General features: G+C 44.4%; 1 protein-coding gene, 1 long non-coding RNA gene and 1 other non-coding gene across 5 annotated transcripts in view; 2 read left to right on the top strand and 1 right to left on the bottom strand.

The window, feature by feature from the left end:
* The window catches only part of SEMA5A (semaphorin 5A), a 439,431-nt gene extending 428,242 nt beyond the window's left edge, over positions 1-11,189 (bottom strand). The window contains exon 1 of one of the 3 annotated variants that reach the window (XM_037024956.2): positions 10,676-11,189. The gene's annotated coding sequence lies outside the window, so the exon portion shown is untranslated. Of the gene's footprint in view, positions 1-10,399; positions 10,557-10,675 lie in introns of those variants that run through there. The other 2 variants (XM_037024967.2, XM_073237934.1) reach the window with 2 other exon arrangements.
* A 108-nt stretch (positions 11,190-11,297) lies between these two features.
* LOC140849675 (uncharacterized) lies at positions 11,298-14,428 on the top strand. The gene is made up of 2 exons (XR_012131857.1): positions 11,298-11,614; positions 14,011-14,428. It is a non-coding gene; the product is annotated as an uncharacterized lncRNA (long non-coding RNA).
* On the top strand, positions 13,839-13,908 carry LOC118974062 (small nucleolar RNA SNORD123). The gene has a single exon (XR_005063646.1). It is a non-coding gene; the product is annotated as a small nucleolar RNA SNORD123 (small nucleolar RNA).
* Positions 14,429-23,312: the final 8,884 nt, after the last annotated feature.

Raw genomic sequence — 23,312 nt, 5'->3', positions numbered from 1 at the left:
TCTGCAAGACCCTTCCGCTGGTACCATCTCTGTGTCCCACTCTCCCATGTCACGGCCCAAAAGATGGCCACCATGAACCCTTCACAGGCTTTCCTCTATACCAAGATAAACCTCAGTGAGATGGAACCCCAGCAGGTGGGCCTGAAGAAACTATTCAAGGTTAAATAGCATTTGCAGGCGTAAACTTCTGGGTGAATGAATCTCTGCAATTCTTACTTGCCAGCTTGCAGTTTCTTGAATGATTTCTTTTCACAAGCTGGTGATAGAACCTAGGAATTCCACCACTGCTGGCAGACAGAGAATACATTTGGCTCCAGGCCTGACTTCAGAGTCTGCCTGGAAAGACAACAGCCGACACTGCTGCTCGGGCTTGCAGAGCTCCAGAGAGGCTGCCATCTCTAACCCCACCCCTAGCCCCCTGACCACTGCACAGTTTGCATTCTAGGGTGGCATTTCTAGGAATAGACAGCTATAGAAAAACACTGATTTAGATGTGCATCAACAAAAAAAAATGGGGGTGTACAGGTAGAGAGGGAAATGCTTTCATATCAAGCACCCGTGTCCAGGTATCCCCATATGAGGAATGCCTTGGGGCCAAGGAAGTGAGAGAGTCTCAAAGTGGAGAGGAAGGAGGGTGTGAGTGGCACACCTCCAGCTTCCAGTCTCTTCTATGGACCCAAGGCTGGTGAGCAGAGCAGGTTCCTGCTGCCGCTCCACATGCGGTTCTCTCCTCGGAGTTACCTGGTGAGCAGATGCATGCTTTTCCCAGCTGGACAGCACCCAGCAAATGTGAAGCAAATGCTGGGATATAATTAAATAGCCACCACATGTCTGCAGGTAACTGACCTAGATGATGTCTGGTCTATATGAGCCAACATGCAGCAGCCCAGAACAGGGCTCTGGGCAAAAGAGCACGCGCACCATGGTCACAACATAGCAGCAGCTCTAAAACCCAGAAAACAGCCAGGCGGCCGAGACGCCAGACAGTAGCAGATACAGACAAAACCCGGCGACCCCCTTTTATATGGCGGGGCTGGGGGGTGAAACAGGGAAGGGAAAGACTAAACTGGGTCTTATCAGAAACTACAAGTTCAATTAGAAAATATTTTGAGCCCAGCTTCGTTCAAAACTTAGGAACATAGCAGTTAAATGACTGCTGAAGGAGCAGAGAAACCCACCAGAAAGGACAGGGAACCACAGGCCAGCCACACTGGACATCTGGTCACCTTACCTTGAGCAAAGGCTCAACATCTGGGCATTGGTGCCCTGCTCCAGAAAAATGATCTTTCGTCTATACTTACAGCCCAGAAATACTCAAATAAAATGCCTACCTCTAACTCCCAGTTCAAAATTTAAATATGTTTTCCTTAGCTGACATGTTGCCAAAGACCGTCTTTTTTTAAACTCCCGAACAGGGACAAGAGGTAAGGAGCCGGAGGACAGAAGGCCTTGTGCATATTAGCCCTCTGGGATCGCAGTGAGCACGCCAGGCCCTTCCCTGCATTCCAGACTGCCAGAATAAAGTTAGACTTCTACACATTAGACTGTCCAAGATCAATATCTGCTGTGAACATTTGGATGCTTCCCAGAAAATAAAATGCCTACAAAAAAGTAAAAGTCATCCAAAGTAGTGGTCTAATACATTTTCCCCCACTTAGAACAATGTCTTCACATAATTCTGTCCATAACACTACATGTTCCTTTAATTATGATCAACTCTAGCTATCAGATTCAATACAAATCACAGTTACTTTATAGGAGGTCTAAAAACAAGGGGAAACTGCATTCTTATTCCTTCTCTTTCAAAACTAAGCATCTGTCCTGGCAAAATTTCTCTGATCATGTAACCAGTCAGTCTGTTTATAGAGTGCCTAACCAGTGATCCTTGGAAGCTGGAAAACATAAGCTCTTTGAAAATGAAAGAAAACCGCCGTGAAAAAGTACCCACTTAAACAGTATTTTACTGACCAATTAAAACTATCAAAAGTGACATCAGAAATTAAAATATCACCCACTCCTTTGTCATCTAATAAGCAGAAGGAGCTATTAAGGCAATCTCATAAATTACTCCTTACCACTCACCAACAGTGAATAGGAATTTCAAATGGTACTAGAAAAACATGGCCAGTTTATGAATTTTACTCTTAATTTGTATCTAGGTTAGGCTGCAAGCTTGGGAGGAGTGTGCTAGTCGGAAACCACACTGGTAAGAGGTCAATAAAACTATTACAGTAGAATTTAAAACTTTTGTCCATCTCAATTTTTGCATAGAACTACAAGGACAGCAGAAATCAGGTGTTGTTAAAAGAAAATGCTTGCTCAAAAAAACATCACAGGGCTGGATAAAAATACTTTATTACTGAAGGAGAGAAGCAGATAAGCTCTGAAGGCTAGTAGGTCCCAGCCAGCTCCCGAAAGCCAGGCTGGATGTATCTAGAGCTCCAACAGTCTGTTCCAAAGTAAACACTCCCACGGAAAGTCACCATGTGGAAACCAACTGGTGTGGGGACAGCAAGGTGCCCACGAGAGCTGAGGAAGCCCCATGGCAGGAGGCAGAGAGGATTTTAATGCACTGGATTAAACAGATGGAAGTGGCAATAAACAAGAGGAAAGAGCTAAAGACACTCACTTGCATGCAGAGACAACATTCGAAGAGCAAGGAAATTACAGGCAATTCATATGTATCCCTACCCATAACCTAATTTCAGCTTGTGCTTTAAGTGCAAAACGTGTCAAAGCAGGATAGAAAGAACTAGAAGCTATTCCATGACTTCTCCTTCTAAGAAGAAAAAAGCACAGTTCCCTGTTAGTACTCAAGCTCTGGGCATTTAAGAATCTGGACTCTGCCCCTGGGTCTGGCTGTTAGAAGTCCCCTGCTTTACCAGCTGAAGCAAATGCCCTGCTGAGAAAGCATCCAGGGACCAAGCAGGGGGCATTCTGGACTTTTTCCCTAGGAAAGCACCATCATTTGGCAAGCACAGTGATACCCTGGAAGTTTCAGACCCTGCAGCTCTCATGAGACCAGGAGATTCTCTGTTATCAAAGATTTCGCCCCTGAGCTATGCCTATATCACAATAAACCTCTAACAAATGGCTGGAAACTAGGATGTGCCCAAACGGAGTAGCTGGCTTGGCCAATTTAACTGATTGATTTAATTTGGTTCTCTGGTCTCGTCTGAAGACCACCTGGGTTTTCCCATCTTCATAACTGAGATCACAGTTCTGATCTCCGGAGGGAGGGCCTCAGTATCGAAGACACGCTGCGCATCTGGGCATCCAGTGGCTGCCGCACTCATCTTTTTTAAATCATGGAAACACAGAATACAACTCCCAGTAAGCACAGCAGGATTTGTTTAGGCCACTGGCAGTTTAACACTCTCTAACTTCAGAGATTATGTCCCATATTTCTTTTTGTTTAACAACTCTATTGAGGTGTAAATTACATAGAATAAAATTTACTCACTGTAAACGAACAATTCAATGATTTTTAGTAAATGTATAGAGTCGTGTGACCATCTCCACAATCCATTTTTAGAACATTTCCATCATCCCAAAAAGACCCGCCTGCCCATTTACGGTCTCTCAATTCCTACCCCTAGCCCCAGGCAAACACTATTCCACTTTCAGTCTTTATAGGTCTCCCTTTTCTAGACAGTTCATATAAATGGAATCCTATGATATGTGGTCTTTTGTGACTGACTTCTTTCACTAAGCATAATGTTTTGAAGCTCACACATATTGCAGCATAAATCAAGAGTTCATTCACTCTATTGCTGAATAGTCATCCATTGTACAGCTATACCACATTTTGTTTGTCCGCTCATCTGTTTCAGCTTATTAAATCTATAAATCCAACTAAGTGACAAGGCTTATTGTCCTAATCTCAGAGATAAAATAAGAAAACCTGCCAGATTTTTTTAATATGCTAAGTTTTTTAAATCTCTGTAATGTGTGAAAATATGTAATGAGGATACAGTAAGTTCCAGGAATTTCTGTGCTTGGGAGGGGTGGCGGGGGGTGGCTCCTGTTTTAAATAAGTAAATAACAATCACTGAATTTCACATTTTTTATGTTTTAATATACACTAAGTGTCTTATGTTCATTTCCAAGTCAAGCAAGGTCATTGATTCATTTAACAAGCATTTACTTACTGTGCCAATAGCCCTGTATTAGCATCCATGAAGTACACAGTCCTTGGCTTACAAAGACATTGGCATTTCAAGACTATGCTAATAAATCAGCTGGCGGGGGGTGGTATCTGAAACATCTTTCTCCATATAAAGAATATAAATAACATTTAGCTTCCATGGTTAGCCCCCAAAAGCCTTGGTTAGGCCAAATTCCTTTTTCTAGGATACTTATGGCTGCCCATACTATTTACATGCTATATAGAGGCATTTATTTACTCATTCACTCATCATATAAGGACTGAGAGCAGCAGGCGTCCCAGGAACTGTCTAGGCACAGGAGACTCACCGATGTCTGTCTCCAAAACTTACATTCTCCATTGGTGGAAGAGTTGAATACAATATTGTGGTACAAAATTCAATGGAGAGAAAAGAAGGGACTGAGGGAAAAGGGGAAAGAGGGAGGAGGTGCTATCTTAGATAATATGATTGGGAGATGCCTTTCTGAAGACACAACACTTGAGCAAAAGCTCTCAAAGCAGCAAGATCTGGAAGCAGTGAGCCTTCAAGGGAATGAGAGGGAAAGCATTCCAAGCAGAAGAGAACATGCACAGACCAGAAAGGAGGCCAGAGGAGCTGGCAGAGGAGGGAGGGAGACATGATCACACAACAGCTCCCCTACTTCCCAGCCTCAGTGTGCACCACCCCAACCCCACTACCCCGCCCCCAGTGGAATCAGTTCAGCCTCACTGCAGATCCCAGCCCATGGGCCCACCTGCACAGAAGCTGCAGCAAGCTGGCAAGCTCTGGACCCAGGTCTGGCTGGCAGCTAGTCCTGCTCGCTTGCTTCTCTCGCTGCCTCCAAAGGTATGGACCTCTGTCTTCTTCCCTCAACATGTTCTCGAATACTTTGTTCTAGGAATATGTTTTGTGTTATCATTCCTGAAGCCCTGCCTTGGTAACCAAACATCTTAACCACTCTGGTACAGAAGTCCTGCCATGCTTCCTGTAGCCATGTCCCCATTTATCTTCCTGATGACCTGTTTCTGGAAGGACCTACAGACCCGATGCAGACATGGGATCCTGACCCCTACTGCCATATGGCCATCTCCGAGGCCATCCACAGCCTTTACCCACATACTCTGTGCAGGGTGCTTGCAAGACCTCTATCTGACACCCCTGAGTCACACAGGACAGTTACGCCACTGTCAATTACTACTGCCCACAGCACCCCTCTCCAGCTGCCGAACTCTGGCCTGGAATCTGTCCACCACCACTGACTTCTCTCCAGCACAGTAGGCGGGCCTGTCCCCTCGGGACCACTTGGTTGCCAGTGACAGCTTCATTCCAGGTGGACGCCTCTCCCAACTGCCTTGCTCAATTAAGCAAGCAGCTCTATTAAACTGTGGGCTTCTGGTAATTACGCTACCCAGCTTTCCTAGAATTAACCTTCTTAAAGTCAAATCCGCAGCTAAGACACCTGGGAACTTACATGACAGCTGTCTGAGAGGCAAATCCTTATTTAGATCATACTGTATGTCAACTGGCATAAACAATGGCTTAATTACAATAGTTGCTGGTCAAAGCAAGTTTAACATCCAGGGCAATTACTTTGCTTTGCACCAGTTACAAACAATGTTCTCAGCTTTCCTATCAGTAAAATTTTACGACATATCTAAATCTCAATCCTGTAAAAGGAATCACAGAACCCAGTTGCAATTCTAAAATCCATCTGGCTGCAGGATGTCCAACCCTAAGTGTCCCTGTCCCCTTATGCAGACTCCTTGCACACAACAACATGCTGAGTGGTCCTGGTAGTGGGGTAGCTGCCTCCACCATGGCTGGCTGAGCACTGCTTTGGAAGTCCTCTCCAGCTATGACACACCTCCAGTTTTTTTACAGAAAGGGAAGCTCTTTGTGTGGAATTTTATTTGCAGTCAGTTTGGGAGGAACTCATCTCTTCTGGGCAGTTTTAGCCAAGCACTAGCCATTTTATGACGTTTCAGACACCTCATGGGGAACAGCTTAGCAGAATGCTTCTTACTACTTCCTTTTGATTCTGCTTTTCTTTGCATAGGCACATCATATGTTGTTATCAAATGCTGGGTGAATCTGAACTGATTGAAAAAGTCTCTATTTCCTGTGAACAATTCGTCCTTGCTCCAGCCTGATAATCACTTACTTAAGATGTATTTAATTCCACATCTCAACAAACACGGTATTACTTCTCCACTACAGTTGGCTTCTGACAGCATCACTTCCCTGGTTATTTATCATACATATCTATAATTGAATTACCTATTGCAGTAATGTGATCTACTCTCAAATGTACATAAAAATGCAACATAAATTGTTCCAATGTATACTTCCTCCTCATTCTATGTGAACCCTAGGCTAGCCATGCCACAGAGATACAGAGACAATGAATATAAGATTAGTGGGTTCAAGGCCTTCCAGAAATTTAAAAAAAAAATACCCCCTAAAAAACTTATTCTTTTAAACTATAGTGTTCTTCAGTATTAATCAAGGAATCAATTCTAGTATATGTGGGAGTAAAAGAGTAAAACTGGAATGACTATTTTTTTCCAAATGCCACAGTACTATGCCAACACATTTTAAAACTTGGGAAAGGAAAATAAAGGGTGCTCATCTTCACTCTTGCCAAACATTAATCTTGAAAAAAAAAGAAGGAAAAGAAAGTGAAAAAAAACAAGAACAGTTCCTTTGAAAATATTTTCTGTTTTCTTGAGCCCCCTGTTGGGTTAATATTATTTTAAATGTCATGCCCCAAGTGAAATATAACTTGTCTTTGAAGTTGCCAGGCTTCAAAATACTCTGTGAAATTCAGAGCCAGGTTTCCTTAGCTCTAGAACCTTGAGATGGCAAAGATTAATTGTGCCAATACAGTATATTATAATGAATTTTTATATACTACCTTCTCTTGGATCAAGTTCTCATTTGCTTTGTTCTGTGTTTGTCTTAAATTCTGAATCAAAGCAAGTTCAGGGTAGATGCACTGAAAGTGAAAAGTTTATCTATGCTATCTATATTCTTACTTTAATTTTTTTCTTATTTTCTTGCTATTAGAAATAGACTTTACATATCTGGACAACCAATATCTGACAGATTCATCAACAAAATAATTGATGTATTTATCTAGCATACCAAAAGCTGCTTCTTCAAACTGATTCCCCCTGTTGGATTTATCTTTATGATGCTGCCATCTTGTACAGGAATTAGAGACAGCAGATTGCCCCCTATCTATGGCAGATCATTTCTACAAGGCAGCAAGCAACAATAAAAAAAAAGTCATTTTCAACACAACTTCAGCGTCGCAACTCTAAAACGTTGCTGGAAACATGTGAAACATGTCTGTGTTGTCAACAACAGTACACAACGACAGTATTAAAAACTTAAAATGCATATATATTCATCTTAGGACTTCATAGCTTACTTTCTCTGTATAAATCTGTAAATAGATGCAGGTGGGCAGAAATGTATGCACTTCCACATTACACACTTTGTACTTTGGTGTAACTCAATTTGTTAGATACTGTAATTTACATTAGAAAAATTACTTAACACTAAACATAAAAATTTGTCACCTTGGTGTTATAATTATACCCTAAGCAATTTTCCTGAGTAACTATAGCAACAGTTTCAGAGGCATTTTTAAATAGAGATTTGTTATAATTTTAGAATCAAGAATAATGGAGATTTGCTGCTGGATGTGAGGGACACTTCTCAAATACTTGTACATACACTACTACAGAAGTGGAATCCTTGACTTGCAGTAATTTGTTCTACCTTGCACACAATATGATTTGTAATGCAAACCTCTTCTTGGGGATTAGTTTCTAATCTTAGTTCGCTCTAAAGATCATGATTACTTGTTTATATAATAGAATGCCTTTATATCTTTGGCTGGATATTTAGTGAGGGGCATCTGTTTCTCCTCCCTCACTTTCCTTTACATGTACCAGAAGTAAAGCCTCAATTTCAATGACTTTATAATAAAAAAAGACATTTGGAATCATTAAAAGTCAACCCAAGTTCATAGAATCTATGTAATTGTTTGGTTAAGCACCTCTCTCAAACATCAAGAACATGTGACACAGTCCCAAAGAGCTGACATCTGTTAGTTTGAGCATTCAGCACACACACAGAGAAAAGTTAGTTGGTTTGAACATTTGTCTCTGATCAAGAGTCTAAAGTAACCCTGAAGCAAGATTTCTTACTGCAAAGCTTCATGGATCGGGCTTCAGAAGGTCTATGAACCCTCTAAAATATAAGCAAAAGTTTCTGTGAATGTGCATACATCCATTACAGTCCCATAGCCCACGACTTGTATAAGCCCCTGCACTTATGTTTCTGTTTCATTCTATCCAGACATGAAGAAGTAATTTTTAAAGGGAAAGGCAGTGAAGAACACAGGTTTATTTTTACCAAAATCTGAACATCTCCAAAATTTCTCTTGGACAGAGACAAGCTTTACCACCCAAGAGACCAAAGACTTTGCTCTCAGCAGGGATCTCACAGCTGTTTGCCATTTAAACAACCGAATAAGTTAGTGCAATTCGTAAAAGGCATAAAATGGCTAGCATCATCCATCTTCTCCCTGTTAAGAAAAGTATAGGCTGAAAGCTTGTAAAAGCAGATTCCAGTTCATCACCCCACAGTTCCATGAGTACGCAAACCATAAGTGAGGGTGCACAAGCTCTGAGCTGCTATCTCATGGCAAAGTTTCTACAAGAAGGAAAGTCAGGGAAAAGGAAATATGTGCTTCAAGTAGTCCAAACAGTCACATTTCAGACTGCTTTTGCATTTGAAACAAACATGGTAAAACATCTCTGGGGGTAAAAACTCCATGTGTCCTTTGGTGCAAACACAGGCACAGACAGGAAAAGTGACCTAACTGATGCACAACTTAAGGTATTTTCTGCTTGAACAGAAATTGTGAAATAGTCACACAAAAGAGCACCCAATAGACTTTAACCTCTCTTCAATAATGAAACTAGCATTAAGTAGCAGTTAATTTAGCAATACTACTTAGGTGTTAAAAATCTTCTCTTCCTGTGTCTCCTAAGGAAAGACCTAACTCTATAATTAATATACCTGCTGTTTCCAAACTCTCCCATTAGGAAAACAGCTCTTCTTGGTAAGATGCGAAATACGATTGTTTTCGTTAAAAACAAGATGCAACAATCATGTGTAACCCTGGCGTCGTAACTAATGTGCTCCTGAGGAGCAGAACTTTATGTCAGCATTAAGCATAATTCACATTATCTTCACTCAATTTCGATTTGTTTTTGAGTAAATAATTACAAGGTGGGAAACGCATGCATAGACAGGGTTTGCAGGCATTGTCTCTGGAAGGAACCCTTCTAATATAGAGCACTTGTGTTTGGTAACCACCTTTCCTGTCCCTTCTTCTAGCAAGCCGACAGCTCCCTCTCGTCAACAGATCAGCTCCCGCACTTTCCTCCCTACGAAATCATTTCGAGATCGGCCTGGTCCTTCTGCTCGCTGAGGAGGACCTCCGCCCACTCACCCCGCACAGAACTGCTGCGAGCATCCTGTCTCCCAGCGCTCGCTCTCAGCGCCCCCTGCCGGGGATCCTCGGAACGCCGCAGGCGCAGGAAAGTTAAATCTCAACTCTTGAGCAGCCGCATCCAGGTACACGACGAGGAAAAGGCGAGGAGGTGAACGCGCTTCCCGCCAAAGCCCCGGGAATCACGATCAGACTGCGCTAGGCCGGGCACTGGGCGGCTCGGGGAGCGATCTCGGGAAGATCACCCCTCGGCGGCCGTTGTCCCGCACGACTCCAGGGGGCCAATCCCCTCCGGGACCAAGATCTACCTCCGGCCCCGAAACCCTAGGCCAGGGGAGCGAAATTCGCGAAGCGGTGGAGAAACGCCTACGGAAAGGTACTCGCCTGGCTGCAGCCCATCCAACAGCCCAGACCTCAGAATCCCTGGCCGCCACTTTCGGGGCGCCGCCAGCCTGTCTCGCTCATTAACCAAAGCGCCTGGTGGAGTTGAGCCCAAGTCCCGGATTCTCATACGCGCTGCAAAGCCCCGTAACTCGAACAGTAGAACTGCCCCAGCCAGCGGGGCTGCGAAGCCCCTACTCCTGCCCTTCGCTCCAGAAGCGAGGTTGGACGCATGCGGGGCGCGAGCACAGACCTCCACTGCGCACCTTCCGGAGGTGTTGGGGAGGGGTCTGGTCTAGCTCAGCGCCCGGTCGCCAACCGGGTCGCTTCCTCCCCTTACCTCTGCACGCTCAGACCTCGGCAAAGGCAGGGACACAAACTTCCAGTCAGTGCACTAGCTCAACTGTGCGCGCCTCCGCACTGATGGTAGTCCCAATGCTGTACGCGCAACCACTGGAACTGTCCCCGGCCGGTGCCTGCATATCGACCCTGCCCGCGATCGACACGACCCACCCGCTGCCCACTGCTGCACCCCCCCACCCCCGTCCCGAGCTGCTGCGCCGCACGGTCAGCGCTGTGGCCACGGCCACAAAGGGATGGTGCGGGGATCACTCACCAGGTGCGAGGCGCGCTACTCGTGCCAGTCATCCAGCGGCTGGGGCCCCCAAGCGCCTCTGAGGGTCCTCTTCTGCTCCCAGCTGAGTAAGTCGAGGCAGCAGCCGCAGCCGCCCCCTGCCACTTCTCCAGAGCCACCCGCCACGCGCTGCGCCCCGGGCTGGGGGCGCCGGCTCGAGCGCCAGGCGCACCGTCCCCGGGCGCGCGGTTGGGCAGGGGGTGAGCAGGTTCGCGCCCAGCAGAGCAGACCGAAGAGGAGGCGAAGTTGAGAGCCCGAGCCAGCTCCACAGAGGAGCCGCGGGTGGGAGAAGAGAGGCCCTGGGGTGGGCTGCACGCGTCGGCCCCCCGCGGAGGGGAGGTGGAGGGTGGGCGCCGCAGCGGGGCAGGGGCTGCTGCGGGCCAGGGGCTGCGGAGCCCACCCGCGACTGGAAGACAGCGAGCGGGAGCGGGTGCAGCACGAGCAGCCGCCGCCGGCGCCGCCTTCCCGGCAAGTAGAGAGGCACGGGGCGCGCGAGCGGAGAGCGCGGGGCGCGGAGCCGCGGGGCCCCGCCCCCGGCCCGGCCCGCCCCGCCCCTGCCGCCGCGCCTTTCAAACCCCTCCCAGCCCGGGTGAAACCCGAGCGCCCCACCCGACGCCGGACCTCCCCGGGCCCCACCCCCGGCACCGCCCCTTCTCGGGACGGGACCCCCTCCGCGTCCCGGTCTCCTCCTGCCCCCCCGCGATCCCCGCTCCTGCGTCCCCGTGCGAGTGCGCCCGAGTACAGGCTCTCGGGGACTCCCTTCCCCCGCCAAGCAGAGACCATCTGTGGCTCCCCTCCCCGGGTCCGGCCGCTCAGACGTGGCAGCCTTGCGGTGGGGGAGGGCCGCGGTATAAAGGGCCGGAGGCGGCCCGGGCCGAGACCCGCGACGTGGCGCGCCCACTCGGCCGGCCGCAGCTCCAGGTACGTGCCGTCCCCCAGCCAAATCCGTTGGTGTGGTGGGAGTGGGCAGGGGTCGCTCATCAATTCTCAGTTTGGGTGGTCCGGACCCCGACTGGTGATTTCTTTCTTTTTGTGTGACATTCTCAAGCGTGCTCGGAGCTGGAAACTTCTTAAAGACCGAAAAAGTTACTGCGGGTTCTGGGAGAGCGACGTGGGGGTGCCCTCCTGTCTACTTCGGGTCGGTTTCGGCGGAGTCAAACTATGGAAATGAACAAGTCTGACCAACCGGGGAGGCAGGTCCCCAGGTGGTCCCGCTGAGCAGAACCCCCAGAGAGACAGAGTCAGCCCGGCCAACTGGGGACCACATGTGACTTGTTGCACCCTTGCCGGATTTGTCGGCTCTACGGAGCAAGTGCCCAGGGGGAAAGGTTACCAGTTGGAAAGCAAGTACCTTTTGGGACGCCTAGAATTTGGTACTTTGTTGCTAAACTTCGGTTTGGAAAGCCGAAGGGCCGCGTGACCCATTTCTTTCCGGATGGGGGTGGGGGGGAACAGTCTCTCTGGGCCCTTTTTTCTCCATCTCAGCCTCAGAGGGTTGCCTTAGACTTTCCCTTCCACAGGGAAATGCATAAACATCCCCACCGCTGCCCTCTTTCCGCAGTGACATAAATGCCCCGGGGCCCACGTTCACACGAGCACCGGCGGTGGATTCTCGGGCGTCCCCAGCCCGGGAGTGACCCCGTGCCCTAGCCGTGCTGTCGGACTAATCTGTAAGACAACCGGTCACAGGCCGGAACGTGTCGTGGCTCACACAGCAGCCACACACATTCGAGAAAAAGACGATAGAAATACAGATTGACATCGATTTGTCTTTATTTTCTAGAAATATTTTTTCATGAAAGAATGAAATGAAAGGAATTCTGAAGGTTTCCACGGAAGCTTAGCCCAGGCCAAAGTCCCATTTCTCTCCGGCACTAGTGAAGGAGCGGCTGCTGCTCAAGGCCTCACTCGGATTTCCTTTAAGACATCCGGGAGGAAATGGCCCGAGCTGGGTGGGCCTCTTTGAAGGCACGGCCGTCCCTGGCTTGTGCTGAGGGCCCTTGGCCTGGTGCTGGGCAGCTGCCGGGCTCTACCGGCCTTAATGAGAAACTTAACATTTCTCACGTCTGTGCTTGGCATGTGAGGGGCAGTAGCTCCATTCCTGACATTCCGATGCCCCTGCCTACGTGTCACGGAGGCCCAGGAGCACTGGCTGCCTGGGGGGAGGCGGCTGGTCTGGGTCTGGGTCTAGGTCTGAGTCTGGGTCTGGGTCTGGTCTGGCTGCTCTGCTCCTGGGGAGGGTGAAGAGGGGAGAGAGGACGCTGCCTTAAACCAGACCTGGCAGTCTGTGGGTGGGTGGGCAGAACTGCGGAAGCGCCAGCCGTCAGGGAAAAAGGAGACAGAAATTAGGACGCAAAAGTGTTTATCTAATCCTTGTCGTTGCTCCTCGATGATACAGTAAAGGCATGTGCACTTAAAAAAAAAATCTTGGCATACCAAGAGCTAAGCAATAGGGAAGAAATGGCTTTCTACACCAGACCAGGAAAGCTAATGACCTGAAGTTTAACTCAGTAAAGTATGTAACTTTGTGTGTGATGGAGGAGGGTCCGTTGTACAGGCAGTTTACAAGGATACAGCAAAGCGTTGCTAACATAGGTATATTCAGTGATAGTGAATCATAAACAAGTTGATAATAAGAATGGTGGAAAGAAGGAACCAAGTAATAATTTGGAGGGCATCCATAGTTTGAAGTGAAGTGGACCTAAACTGAGGTCATGATTTTGCCTTGTGACCTGGGGGAAAGTTCCTTAACTTTTCTGAGCTGGACTCTTTATCTGGAGGTTAAACAAACCTGCTGGCAGGTGTGTTCTTTGTAAGCACTTAAGGATATTGGAGGTGATGTAAATGAAATACCCAGGCCCCAGCACAGAAGTAGGCTGTCTCCTCAACCAATAAAATTATTTTAGAGAATCTGCAGGTGTTTCCTTTTCCCAAATGAAATTTCTGGGGTTTTTTTTTCCTCAAAAGTCTTTGCTTACTGAACTTCCTGCACTAAGCTGCTTCTCATCGCACTGGAAAACTGGGGGTGATAATTTCAAAACAAAACTGGGTAGAGCTCTTCAAAGTTAAATGATAGCTGTCCCTAAACTGTTTTAGGCGAGCCATGTGTATAATGTAAAAGTGTGAGAAAACCAGCCAAATGCTTGGTGAAAATGATGAATTTTGGGGTGCTGATTCATGTGACTTGAAAAATGCCATCCATTTCCTGATTCACCTTAATTTCTGTGTGGAAATATGAAGGCTGGCTTATCTTATGTCTCTGAAACAATTAACCAGTTTTATTGTCTTTCCTTCCCTCCCTTGTGCTTAAATTTCAGCCACATGGCTAAACTGCCACCTCGAGGCCAAGCAGAAAGGGGGCCGGAAACGAGTCACCTGCGAGAAGTCAGATGCTGCTGTGGGTCGCCGGTGACCTTACAGGGAAACCTTGGTATCTGATCTTTAATCCTGCGGTGAGGTCGCATTACTATCTTGAAAAACCTCAGTCCAGAAATTGTGGCCCCTGGATGTTTACATCCCAACTGGATTTTCCTACAAATGAGCCAGGGGGCACATTGCAATCATCACCCACAAGCCTTCTCTTTTTACTCCTATTTTCCTTCTTTTAGACCCATAGCATTTAAGAACTAAAAAAACTGCTGGATCATCCAATCAACACCATCAGTTCTTTCTTAAAATGGCCACATATCTGTAAAAAGTTACACAGTTTATGCCTCATTAACATTGTCCACCAGTGCTTTTTGTTCAGGTATTTTAAGGATTTGAAAGACCCCTGATTATGGCTACAGGTGATGCTGTGATGCTCCCCAGAGTGTTGACAGATGAAGGACTGAGCTTCACCAGACACTTATGGTTCCGTCACCATAAGACAAGTAATCTAAAAATCTGGGAGTAGTTTGCCTTGTCTTTATGGTTAAATTTCTAGCATCCCAATTTCCTTAGAGTCCATGTGTTCAAAACATCTCAAGTTATCTTTTTATAAGAATGGTATGAGGAGACAGAAAAAATGCTAGTTGAAAAGAATTTTGAAATACCTAGAGGCAGGGCAGATGGTTTGTGGCATGGAGATAAAGGCATGATTTCCTCAGTGTTATTTTCTGACATGGAGCCTTAAATATATTTTGGGTGTTTATAAGCAAAGAATGGTGTACTCTTTTAAAAATTTATGTTTGGCACTTATTAATCGATGCCCTCTCTATTCCTCTGTCTTTGGAAGTAGAGCTTTGGGGGGAAATAAGTACCTTTGAGGATACATTTTCATTACTTCAGATATATTGTTCATCCTACATAGGTTTAGTGACTTAATTTGTCCGCCTTAGTTTGTTTTATCATTGACCAGAGAGATTAACTCTTAGTAACCTGGAGTTCAATGAAAAGAATATCTAGTAAGTGAAATTAAACCAGTAGGCTTCTCCTGAAGCAAATCAGTGGGAAGATGAGCTGTCAAGGATCCTCTTGCCCATGTGTGAAATCTCATTTCAAACACTGTTTTCATTCCCATTGCTGCCACCTGAATTCAGAATGTCAAATTCTCTCACCCAAAATACCAGTAACTCATACTGGTCTCCCTACCACCCCCAGTCTATAGAGCACTACACCACAGAGGTCATCCCCAAACGGCAGCCCCCATCACCCTTAATAACGCGTCCTGATTTTGATTAAATTGCAGACTGCCTGGCATTTAAGAAAACATCTTTCTTGAAGCTAAGACCATTGAAGTGAGCAGTGACACATAGGATGTAAGTCAGTGGGATCCCAAGAAAGACTTCCTAAAAGGGGACAACTGCTTACTGGGCATGCTCTTTCTTGCCCTTCCCTCCCACCTCCAGATTCTGGTCTGAAACTCGGTTGTTGTGGCTGACATTCCAGCCAGATCCAGGACTGTAAGGTATCCCTGAGGACATAAACCATGAGCCAAGGATAATAGAGCAAAAAAAAAGGAGCCTAATTCCCTGGTGGCCCTATGGATCCCCCACCTCTCACCCCGGAATTGCCTACCCCCAGACTTCACACCATAAGAAAAATAACTTTCCCTTTTGTTTTATCCTTCATTTTTTCTGTTCTGGATTTATCAGAAAAATGCAATTCCTAATTGGCAGGAGGTACAGAAGGCATAAGGCACCTCAAATCCTGCATCCCTGCAGCTTCATCACTCAGCATTGCAACCCCCCTTTCCCTCATGCTCTATTCTCCCTCCTACAACCATGGGTACCGCACAGGGAGTGAACACTGGGCTGCACATGCAGAATGGAATGGAGAGCAGCACGAAGATGACCCCTGCCCTTTTAGGAATTACAGTCTGTTGGGAAAGGTCGGTATCAGTGACTAATCCCACAAGTAATGTGATCATGAGCCCTGATAAATGCTATGAAAGACAAGTTTAGGGGTGTCTGGTTTAGTCTGGGGAGTCAGGATAGGCATCATCAAAAGCGGCATTTGAGCTGACACTTGAAAGATGACTCGTTACAAACAGAGGAAAGAGATCCCAGGAAGAGTGGAAATGTTGATGAACTTTAAAATTCAACTCAAACATGCTTGCTAACATGCCAAGGATAGTAATAGTAATGGCAAAAGAATGGCAGATAAAATCTTCCAATGCAATAGAAGGGAAAAAAATGAAAGACAACTTGACCAATTCAGAAGAAGCCAGAATGGAAAAGAAGACAAATGGAAAGAAAATAATAATAGAGAAGAACTAGTGGAAATTAACCATATAAAATATAATTATATCAAAAAAACCACAACACAGTAAAAAAATAAATAAATGCCAGGCAAATGTCAGTCAAAATAAAGCTATGCTACAAATGCTAATCTCAGAAAAACAGATTTTAAGACTAAACTCTTTCTCAGTAAAAATATTTACTGACAAAGATTCGGCTCATGAGGGAATAACAAATGTGTATGCAACTAACAAAGTAGTTTCAAAATATAAAAGCTTAAAAAAAAGGTAAAAATCTGCAGAATGATAAGGAAAATTGACAAAGCCACAAACACTGGTGGAGAACAGCAATGTAGAGCCACAGGAAGAAAAAAATAGTGTGAATTCAGATATCCTGAGAGAAGCAATGAGCAAACTTCTAATGGACATACAAACATTTGCAAGATTTTGCAAAAATTTACAAAAATTAAGTCTGGAGCCACAAAGCAAGCTTCAGTGAATTCTAAATAATCAGTACCATGCAATTAGGTAACAAATTAATAATTTTAAAATAATTTAGAAAACTTCACATTTGTCTATTTTAGGCCACATTTCTAATAATGTGACAAGGAGGACATAATGGAAATCAGAAAAAAATCATATGTTGTAGGAAAATACAGTGTGATGTAGCTAAAGTACTGTTTATGGAGAAATTTATCTGTAAGCACTTAGAAAAGAAGGACTGAAATTAACAAGCTAAATGTCCAGCTCAAAAAAATCAGAAGAATAACAAAGCAAGGAAAATAATTGATTAATATCACATATTAATGAAATAGACTATAAAGATACAGTAGATTCAACAGTACCAAATCTGTTTAAAAAATAAAGGATTAGTGAAAGAGACAAACTTCTGACAAGATGAATAGCTCACTAAAAAAAATTTAGCTCTTGAAAAGTAATGAAAGTCCAAAAATAACCATGAAAGAAACCAACTGAATAAATACTTACCAAGTAAAACAGACAAACAGGACTGGATGGTTTTCTAGGAAGATTCTATGAAATAGTCAAGGCACAATTCATTTATATCAGTTATTCCAGTAGAATAGAAAAATCACAAGCCAAAATCCCCAAAGTTCAAGGATGTTTTACGATTATGAAATATACTAATATAAATCAGCTCAACAGAATAAAGAAAATAAAAAAACAATTATTTCAACAGCTGCATAATATGCTTTGATAAAATTCAACAGCATTTATCATTGTTTTTAAAAAAAAACCTTAGCTATTAGAATACTAATAGAAGGGAATTTACCTATTTGATAGACTATCTTCAAAAAAAATAATCACCAAAAAAATGACATTTCATCATGAAAAGTTGGAGACATTCCCTGGAAAGTAGGCTAAGATGAGCATGTACCTATTAATACTTCCATTCAACACTGAAACAATAGTTGAAAAGGAAGAAATGAAGTTTTAATTGTAGAAGATATCATTGTCTCCAGTAAAACTACTTAAGACTCTCTACACACAAATAATTAGAATACAGAGAAACTTCTGCAAGGTTGCTAGCTAGAACCTCAATATACAAAGTCAATTGTGCTCCCATAAGCCAGCAGTGACTAAAAGAAAATACAAGTTAAAAAGATAACAGTAACAAAAAAAGTCAATATGTTGTCTAAAAATAATTTTGGCAAAAAGTAGGTTGGGTATATGTGGAAAACTTAATGAAACTTAATTTAAAAGATCCTAAAGACCTAAACAGACTGATTTATGTGTAAATCCCACATTTATGTGTAAAACGTTTCAGTGTATAATGTCTTGAATATGAAGTATTCATTCAAAAACATCCATGCTCCCCAAATTCCTCCTTAATGCCAATCAAAATCTCATCAAGCTGTATGGAACTTAAAGTAGATCCTAAAATTTATAATCAAGGTAAGAACAAATGTCTAAGAATGGTTAAGGAATTTCTGTAGAAATGAATAAGGAAGGTGAGAGTCATAAGATTCTAATACTCATAAGGTATAGAAATTAAGACATTGAGGTGTTGGCACAGAGATCAGCAAAGGGAACATAACAAGGGCCCATAAGCAGATCCATGTATGTGCCATATTTGACATGAGACAAAGGTGCTTACAGTAGAAATGTGGGACTCAATAATGGGGTCTAAGACAATTGATCTTTATGTGAAAGCAATGAATTAGATACCTCCCTCAAGACATTCATAGAAATAACTTGAAAGTAGATTAACGTCAAAGAGAAACAAAACATTACAACATTTAGGAAAACATATAAGATGCTATCTCTATGACCTCTGGGTAAGGAAGCAGTTCTCAAAATAAGATACAAAGACTGACCATAAAGAAAAAAAAATCAATACAGCAGCATTAAAGTTTATAACTTCCATGTGACAAAGTACAACTTAAAAGCAAGCCACAGCCTAGGAGAATTTTTAGTGCATACAAATGACAAAGGGTGGTAGGCAGAATATATTTTCAAACACTAAGCAATCCACTGGAGATGGAGAAAGTAATAGGAAAAGGTACAAATGAAATAGGCTGAATGGCCAATAAACAGGAGTAGAATGCAACCTCCCTAATAATCATGAAAATTCAATTAAAACAAGATAGCACTATGTCATACCAATCAGGTTGGCAATAACAAAGTCTGGCAATACCAACTGTTATTAAATATTGGCAAGGGGAACTTTAGAGGTGTAAATTGGTACAGTCACTTGGGATGGCATTTTGGCCACTCTTGTAAAATTAAAAATGTACGTTCCATACAGCCCAGTTGGCAAAGTTGCAGAGGACATGTAGTATACTGCCAGTTAACATAAAATATTAAAACAAGAACATCGTAGCTATATAATGTGTGGATACTTGCACAGGAAATAAATAGCACAGAAATGATAAACACAATTCAGGTTGGTTATCTCTGGGGGAGGAAGGGAGAAAGGAGATTGTGGAAAGATAAACAGGGGCTGCTAACTTTATCTGTGATTCTGTTTTCCACTTTATAAAAAGATAGGAAGCAAATATTGAAAAATGTTAAGATTGGATAGAGCTGGTATGGTGGGTGTTCATTAGATTATTACCCTTTTCTGTATGCTCACAGGATTTCATAATTCAATAAAGAAGGTTAATGGAAAGTAAGGAAGTGCAGACAGCAGAGAAGCTCATTAGAACAGTTTTGTTCTGAATAACAAAGAAACTGGTAACAGATGGAATAGAGGGCTGTTTTTTAAAGTGGGTCATCTGCAGCCTGTTTACACGTTGACTGAAATACCTTCATGGACAGAGAAATTGACTCTGTAGCAGAGAAACTGGAAAACCCCAGGAACAAAGACCTTGGAAAGATAAAGGCGACAGAATTTGCTTGGAGAGAGCAAGGGCTGTTGTGGCTCATCCCAGCAGCAAGAAGCAAGGACAGGCAGAAATGAAGTTTTACTGGTGCAGATGAAAGCCTGCCCCTTTGAGAACTGATGTTTTCCTAATGAATTATGAGGTCAGGTTCAGGCAGGGAGTGGAGAAAGGAAATGAACATTAGAGAAAATAAGGTACAAAATCAACATCTTGGAATCAGAAAAGCAAATTTACTGGAATCTCCATCCTGCCTTGAGTGACCAGCTAAGGCGTGTGGTCATCACCCTGAAATGAACTCCATCCACATACTAGTTTGTCTCCATAGGTTTTCCTCCCACAAAGTTCAGCAGCTCAGGCATGAGCACAGGGAAAGCGAATGATTGGGTCCAACCAGGAGATGGTTTCCCCAGGCAACAAAATAAAAAAGAAACAGGTTGTGGGGGAAATTGGGGTTCCTATGACCAGGATCCTCACTGAACCTAAACCACTTGATGATGTAACTGGCCTGTAGCTATGCTACTGCTTCCATACCCATAGGCAATAAGCTATTATTGACTGAGTCACTACATAAAGAGCTTGGCCAGTGCTCTGGGCGGAGACAGAGATGCTAGTGCTCGACTTACCACCAGGAGAATGAGCCGGGTAATAAACCCTTTCACCCCAAGAACGTCCTACTGTCATTTCTTTGGTCATATTGAATCCATAGTGAACTTGCCCTGGGCTGGAACTCATTGGCAAGACACAAGAAAGTTGAGGATGTTTGCAAGGAAGTGACTTTAAGGATGGTCATGTAATATAAGCTAACTAAAAGGACATGGGGACAAAAATGATGATCCTGTGTGGATAAAGTGAAGATTCCTATGGCCAGGATTCTCGCCTGGCCCTGGATGGCTAACTCACTACACACGTGTGGGCAATAGGTTGTTACTGATTCTATATAAAGAGCTCTACCCAGTGCTCAGAGCAACACGGTGGCACAGCTGCAAGGCGGCGGGAGAGCAGAGGCTAGAGTGGTGGCAGTGCCAAGGGCAGAGACAGAGACAATTGCAGGGGTAGAGAGGCCCAGAGCCAGAGACCGGCCTGCTGCATGCAGACTTGCTCTGAGTGGACCGGATTCTAGTGATCAACCTGCCACTACGGGAATAAAGTTGGGAATAACCCTTTCACCCCAAGAATATTCTACTGTCATTTCTTTGGTCTTATTAAATCCATCCAGGGCTGAAACTCATTGGCAAATATGCTGTCAATGGACTGGGGGACAAGATGAGGTCAAGGAATCTTTGCAGTGGGAAAATGGAGACTCCTTTCTCCATTAGCCTGGAGAAAGTGAACCAGATGTCGTCATGGGGGAGGGGAAGGTTGTGAGGGCACAGCAGTCCAGGTGTGTCTGTGACCGTGGGAGCTGGGATGGAGAAGTTGGTGGTGGTTGAAGGTGGGGAGGACAGGTGGGTAATGGAACAGAAGGCCAGAGACTTAGATGTGTGTTCAAAGTAAAATGTTAAGAGTTACCAAGAGGAATCTTCAGTGAACAGTATGACACAGGAAGTGTAGGAAACAACAGCCATGAAAAGGCTCTCCTTTATTCATTTTACAGAGTTTGAAAATGTGGTTCAGAAAGAATGCTTCTCCATGAAACAACCTGCAAACAAATAACCAGAGAAACCCAGAAGTGTTTGGCTCCAAACTCCATTCTCTTTCTACTGTTCCAATCTTCTTACGCAAGTTTCAACATAGTAAATCTGAATAGCCTTACAATGGAATTTGATGTTAATCTCCAGTACCTCCAGTACCTCCCCTGGACAAAGCTGGTCATCATAACTCTTAACCAGTGTGACTAATCAGAAGTATGTGGAGAGTTTTTTCAGCATTGATAAGCCCAGGCTGAGCCTACACCTAGTGAATCAGTCTCTAGGGGGTGCATCCAGACAGATTTTGAAAAAGCTCCCCAGGTGAGTCTGATACACAACTTGGTTAATGCCCATTGACCTCAGCTTATTGTCAGTACAAAAGCTCACCTGTCTTCAGAACAGGTTCTAAGTGGTTCTGATAGTCCCGAGTGAAGGAACAACCCAGGGGAACAGAGTCAAGAGCTCAACTGTGTTTTCCTGTCCACTTCTAAGGTTGTTACTCTGAGATCGTATAACTGCAGCTCATTCCATGCTAAGCTGTATTGAGAGGCTTGTTCTCCTGATAAGAATCCTACGTTATCACAGAATATTCTTAATATTTGCCTATCTTTCTCAAAGATTCACTGAAATAGCAACTTTTATCAACCAGTTTCTATAAAATGTTTTGCTTATCTGTAAATGTCCTCTACAAAATGTTGGCAAGTTTATTACTTTAGGGATTGTTCATATTACAGGGGTCTCTCTCTCTCTGCCTCTTATACACACGGACACACACAACTCTTCTCTTCTGCTAAGATCAGATTTCTCAGCTTTGTGCATGAGGGAAAGTGCTATGAACCAAGGAAGAATTTCCCAGGGAGCAGCCGGAGACCATTCTCACCGTTGTTTACTCTCCTCCTACCTTAACTTCCCAGCTCAACCAGCACAGACATGATTACTTAATCCTGCCAGCATCAGAGCTAAAATAATATTTATTTCACTTTTCCCTACTCCCAGGAGATGAGATCATTCTAACTCACCCAGGGAAACATGTCAGGTTCTTGGTCAAGTGAGGAAATGGCCGTAGGTACCTTGTTCTCAGAAAATTGTGCCAGACCTTCCAGCTGCCCCCCCCCCCCAGATGTTGCTGCTCTCTGAATAGGCTGAGTGGTCTTCCCGTGTAGTCCCCAGAGCTGTGCAGCACATGGCATGTGCTTTATCCACACATGACAACCGCATCCATGAATCCCCAACCGGCTGAGGCTGAGGCAGTCCTCAGTGATGTGTCCTGTGGATGACTTTCCTGTGTCAGTCACTGACATGTACTGAGTATTTCCTGCTTGCCCACCTCTGATGTAAGAGGTTTAAACCATTAACCTGTTGACCGGCACAATAATGCTGTGTGCTGGGAACTATTATCATCTCCACTCTGTCTATGAGAATGCTGAGGCCCAGAGAGGTGAAGTACTTTCCCCCGTGATTAAACAACCAGCAGGTGTGGATGGGCGTCAGATGACACCACTTCTGGCATCAGGAGTCTGCATCTTCACCACCACCTCTGCTGGGCACTAGCCGGGAGACTAGTAAAGATCATATAGTAAACATTTAGGTTTTGTGAGCCATGTGGTCTCTGTTGTGATCTAGACAATACAGAAATGAACTGTATGTCAATAACACTTTATTACAAAAGCAGGCAGAGTGTCACATTGGGCCCCCAGGTGGCCGATAAATCCTCTAGACCAGCGCCACTCACACTTGAGCATGACCCAAAATCTTTAGGAGGGCCCTGACAAGCTCCCATGCTTCTGATGCAGTAGGTCTTGGGGAAGGCCTGAGACTCGGCACCTTTAGTTGCTGCATCCTCATCTCTGGATGCCGCTGTAGCAGGCCTGGGGACCACACTTTGAGAACCATTGCCTGGAGGAGTGTTAAGTGGCACAGCCTGTGCATTGTCTTGTGAGGGTCAGTCTGAACTAATATAAAATCTTGCCATGCTGTGACTGAATCCC

The sequence above is a fragment of the Manis javanica genome, chromosome 1, assembly GCF_040802235.1.
Source record: "Manis javanica isolate MJ-LG chromosome 1, MJ_LKY, whole genome shotgun sequence".
Lineage (NCBI taxonomy): Eukaryota > Metazoa > Chordata > Mammalia > Pholidota > Manidae > Manis > Manis javanica.
The sequence above is the reverse complement of the archived record's forward strand: the minus strand, read 5'-3'. Positions and strand labels throughout refer to the sequence as shown.